Raw genomic sequence first — 5,571 nt, 5'->3', positions numbered from 1 at the left:
AGGCCTGGCTGGTGATTGGGGCGATTGGGCCTTTCTCACCCAATCCCGAGTGGGGCCATTCAGGGCCAGCCATCTGGGAAGAGGGACCATGTGAGATTGGCTGGCCATAAGACGTTGGCTGTGGGAGCATATTGACCACCAGGGGGCAGCTCCTACATTGAACGTCTGCCCCCTGTTGGTCAGGGCATGTCATAGCGACCGGTTGACCGGTCGTTCAGTTGACCGGTTGTAATGGTTCCTTAGGTTTTTATATATATAGAGATAGCCAAGATATGGAAACAACCTGTATCCACTGATGGTTGAATAGGATAACTAAATTATTCACAATGAAATATTATTCAGCCATAAAAAAGAATGAAATCTTGTCATTTTCAACAACATGGATGGACCTCAAGGGCATTATGCTAAGTGAAATGAAATAAGTCAGACAGAGAAAGGCAGATACTGCATGATCTCACTTACATGGAGAATCTAAAAAAAAGAAAAAGAAAAAACCCCAGCTTGTACTTGGATTAATGTTTGCCAGAGACGGGGATGAGGTGGGGTAGGAGAAATGGTTGAATTGTGAGTTTTGGTCATATTTTTAGTTTAAATAAATGGTTTAATTTAAAAAATCTGGTTTTTCTCCAACTTATTAGTTCAGAGGCTTTTTTTTCACTTAACACATTGAGTTAGTGTTTTGCTTAAGGTAATGCTGCTCTAGGATGATTACAATGACAGCAAGAATAAGGAGGCAATGCGGTGTGGAGAGATGAGAAGCTTCTTAGCCGTGAGACTAATTACTGGACCTGGCTAGGTGAGAGTTCATCAGGGTTTCAACTGGGCATACGACAGGGAGCATGGAAAGGGGCATGTGAGCTTGTGTTGTGTGCATGTACTCAAGTGTGAGTGCATATCTCATGTGGGAGATATATATGATGTCTACTCAAATTTCAAGTAAACTGGGAAGAAAGTCTGATATTAACAGAAATATGGAATAAGAGAAGAAATATATTTATAGGGACATATGTTCAGGTTAGTTTATTACTAGATTGAAATATATATAAAACAGGTTCATTTAGCAGATATACCAAGTATGTATGCAGATATATTAGCAGAGTTTGAAATGTGGGTTGATTCTTGAGGGAGGATATGGCTGTAGGAAGAGATTTTGGAATTATTTATATAGAGGAGGTAATTGAAAATTTAAGGATAAATAAAATTACTTAGAAGAAGTGGGCAAAGAAGAGGGCCAAAAGTAAAACCTCATATTAAGAGCTTATATGTAAATCAATGCAGCTAATGTATTGTAGTTATGTTTGTGTGTGTGTGTGTACCTTCCTTTTGAAATGTTTTGAGACATAATAAATAATTGGAGGTTCAAATAAAATCTTCAGATATAATACTTCCATTTAAGTAGAAATGGGTTAACTTTGAGCATGAGGTACAGCAGAACTCAAACATCCCTAGTGGGAGATGTGCAGGAGGCAGATGAGAAACATTCTAACTCTCTATCTCTCTCCCTTCCTCTCTGTAAAAAATCAATAAAATAAAAAAAGAGCTTATATGTAAATCAATGCAGCTTATGTATTGTATGTATATGTTTGTGTGTGTGTGTACCTTCCTTTTGAAATGTTTTGAGACATAATAAATAATTGGAGGTTCAAATAAAATCTTCAGGTATAATACTTCCATTTAAGTAGAAATATGCATTAATGGGCTAACTTTGAGCATGAGGTACAGCAGAACTCATCACAATGATCATTCTGACAGAAATTAGAACCCAAAATAGAGCTTCTAAAGAAGATATTAAAGCTCTCTTCATTGGAAAATGCTCTTTTAAGAACAAACACAGGAAACTTATGTATGGGGAACATCAGACCCTTAGGAAAAGATTCTAAAAACTTTCCCCCCAGAATAAATAATTGGAGGTTCAAATAAAATCTTCAGGTATAATACTTCCATTTAAGTAGAAATATGCATTAATGGGCTAACTTTGAGCATGAGGTACAGCAGAACTCATCACAATGATCATTCTGACAGAAATTAGAACCCAAAATAGAGCTTCTAAAAAAGATATTAAAGCTCTTTTCATTGGAAAATACTCTTTTAAGAATAAGCACAGGAAACTTATGTATGGGGAACATCACACCCTTAGGAAAAGATTCTAAAAACTTTTCCCCCAATTCTATTTAAGTATTTTTACAAATGAAATAAGTTAAGAAAGACTTTTGTGAATATTACTTCTTACTGGCTCTAGTGGGGTAACTTATGCATACTCTTGTACATTTGGTATATATTCTTATTCCTAAAGCTACAATGTTCATGATGTAAGTTGAGGTAAGGTACTAAACATTTTTTAAAGTTTTATCAGGTGAAAACTTTTAGCCTTGTATTACTGTATTTAAGAAATAATAATCACAGTATTACCACTGGAGGAGAAGTTTTCGGCTTTTTCTCTCCATTTATCATATTAGTAAATAGGAAGTACTGTAAATATTAGTAAATATTAAGTCAGGAAGAGGCTTCTTCAAAGTTAAACCTGCTCTTTCGGATCATTATACTTAACCAGGAGATGGCACTAATGCACTTTGTTCTGTAGTCCAGAAAGCAAATCTGCAAGCCAAAGGTTACCTCACAATGCATTATATAATATTGTGTGAATTAAACATTTTGTTTCATCCTACTGCATATCCTTCAATTATTTATGGTGCATGTTAAGGCAATTAGTTATCTCACCACGTCTTCCTTAAAAGCCTAACTTATTTTACATCAGGAATATAATATATGCTTTAACTAAATCACCTGTTTCATTTTGCAGGTTATTCTAACAAAGTGTCTATCCTTAAAAAGAAAGAAAAGAAAAATATTTATGTACTATAAATCAAGCAGTTACTAAGTTAATAAGTAATAATAAGCTGTAAGGATGACAATGGAGTTCAAGTTCAACAACATGTGGGTGGTGCTAATGTAAAAGCTGCTGCGAATATTAATTTCCTCCATTATTTGTATCTATTGCAGTGTTGGTAGATGCATTTTTACGTAATGAAGAGATTTTGAATTTTATCATCCAAAAAGTAATGAGAGAATCTCTTTCAAGGATTTAATACTTAACATATTTTTACTTTAATTTTAATTTTAATGTGTTTATAAATTTTATTATTGTGTGTTATGGGAACTCATGTAGCTATTTGCTTGCTATCTATTTGAAATGGGTACTTATTTAGTAATATAATTCAAATAACTATTAACAGGTTATATGCTCTATGTCTGACATTATGCTAACTGCTGAGATATGAAGAGTTTTAAAATCCCTACCTTCAGTAGCTCACAGTCTTACATTATGCAGTTATCTGGACACCTTAAATTATTTTAATTTTAATATTTTTGATGCTGTAGTGCTACCATATTGAATTAATGAAGGGATTGTAATTTTGTTAAGAATTAATTAAAACTAGAAATTTAGAAGGCACATAATTTTTGATGCTTCCTAAGATAATGAAGTTGGCTTTGTGTATTTAAGTCTCTTTTTAACTCATGTTTCAATATTATAGCATCCACACATGATGAGGTATTCACAGTTGGTTTAAAAAATTGCTTGTTCAATAAGATACCAACAAAAGTATTTTGTGATATAAAAATTCCATTTTAAATGTTGGAAGAAAGCTTGGGAACACAGGTAAGAATAACTTTTTAAGTCATTTCAAGGGGCTATCAAATATATTGCTGTACCTAACCTTCATGGAAATTATTGTCTGTTGATATAATCCAAAAAGAACATACTTTATAGTCTTTAGACTCTTTATGTCCATTAAGTATATACTTAAGGAACAAGTAAGCAAAAAATTAAAATGACAATAAAAGAGAAAGCAGCTTGAAATCTATGGTTTTAAGAGTTCAAGTTATGACATTGTAATTCACAAATTAGTCAGAACTTATGTCCATAAAAGGTATAAGCTTGTGATTTTCTTTTTGTGTTTTTATACCCCTGCAGTAACAGAATAACATGGATGATAGCATGAACTGTTGAGTCAGATTTGCCTGTGATCAAGTTTTTGAAAAAGAACCAATAAGTATATTTAGTAGTGTCTAAAATCCTCATGTTACAGTTATAGATAACCTGTTAAACTAAACAGTCACAATGATTTTAAGTGAGGCAAATAAGGGAAACTATTATTGTTTTCATGTCATTGTTTCCAGATAAATGCTCCTACCTGCAAATGGGTGGTTTTCTAGCATTATCAGAAAGAGAACACACACACACACACACACACACACACACTGTAGACCACAAGCAAAAAAAATGTTTGAAATTTATTGATGAGAAACATATTTTGCAATGATATGATCAAATAAATGATTTCCAGAACATTTTTTTAGTAGCAGAAACTTTTTGTTAAAGAAATCTTAAATATATGGCTAATGTGTAAAAATATATAAGACTACTTCTTCTGGTTAAAGAGGTGTTGAGGGTCTTGGAGACCAACTCTCAATTAGTGTCTTTTAGAATCTGAATCACAAAAACCTAACCCCATAGTAACTGAACACAAAGGCTACACATTTCTCAATTTGAAAGATAGTCATCTCTTCTCCCCCCACACACCCCCTCGCTCATATAGGCAACCTTTAATAAGGTTTACTTTCCTTCTCCTCCAGTAAGAAAAAAATTAAACCATAAAGTCTCCACCTTTTCCCTACTTGCGTTAGGTTTTTCCTAGTATGAGGTCTATATTTCTTGCATGGGTAACCAATTGTTTTGGCATCATTTGTTGGAAAGACTATCCTTTCTTCACTGAATTGCTTTTGCACCTTTGTCAAAAGTCAATTGACTATATATGTGTGGGACTCTACCTGGAATGTTTTCTGTTCTGTTGGCCTAATTGCCTATCTCTATGTCAATATCACATTGTGTTAATTCTGTAGCATTATAATAAGTCTTGAAATCACATAGTTGTTTTGGGTATTCTAAATTCTTTACATTTTTGTATCATTTTAGAATCAGCTTCTCTATTTCTTAAACAAACAAACAAACAAAACAAAACTGAGTCGGATTTTTCATTGTATTGCATTTCAACCAACATGTTATATTTTCATTAAAATCAAAAGACTTTCTAATTTCTCATTAGATTTCTTCTTTGGCCTATGTGTTATTTATAAGTGCATTATTTAGTTTCCAAATGTTTGGGGGTTTCCTATTTTTCTATTACTTTTTCTAACATAATCCCATTCACGTAATTTACATAATTATGTTGTATGTTCACATAATTTACATTGTATGGCTTGAATACCTTTTAATTTTTGTGACTTGTTTTATGGACCAGAACATGTTTCTATGTGCACTCACAAAGAATGTGTATTCTGCTGCTGGTGGGTGAAATGTTTTATAAACATAAACTAGGTGAATGTGATTGTTTTTATTGCTCAAGTCTCTAAATACTTACTGATTTTCTATTTGTACTATCAATTATTGAGATAGGTTATTGAAATATTTGACTCATTGATAGATTTGTCTATTTCTTCTTGAAGTTTTATCAGTTTCTGTTTCATATATTTTGAAGCTCTGCTACTAGAAACATAAATTTTTAGGATTGT

Source organism: Myotis davidii, unplaced genomic scaffold (genome assembly GCF_000327345.1).
Source record: "Myotis davidii unplaced genomic scaffold, ASM32734v1 scaffold359, whole genome shotgun sequence".
Classification (NCBI taxonomy): Eukaryota; Metazoa; Chordata; class Mammalia; order Chiroptera; family Vespertilionidae; genus Myotis; species Myotis davidii.
The sequence above is the reverse complement of the archived record's forward strand: the minus strand, read 5'-3'. Positions refer to the sequence as shown.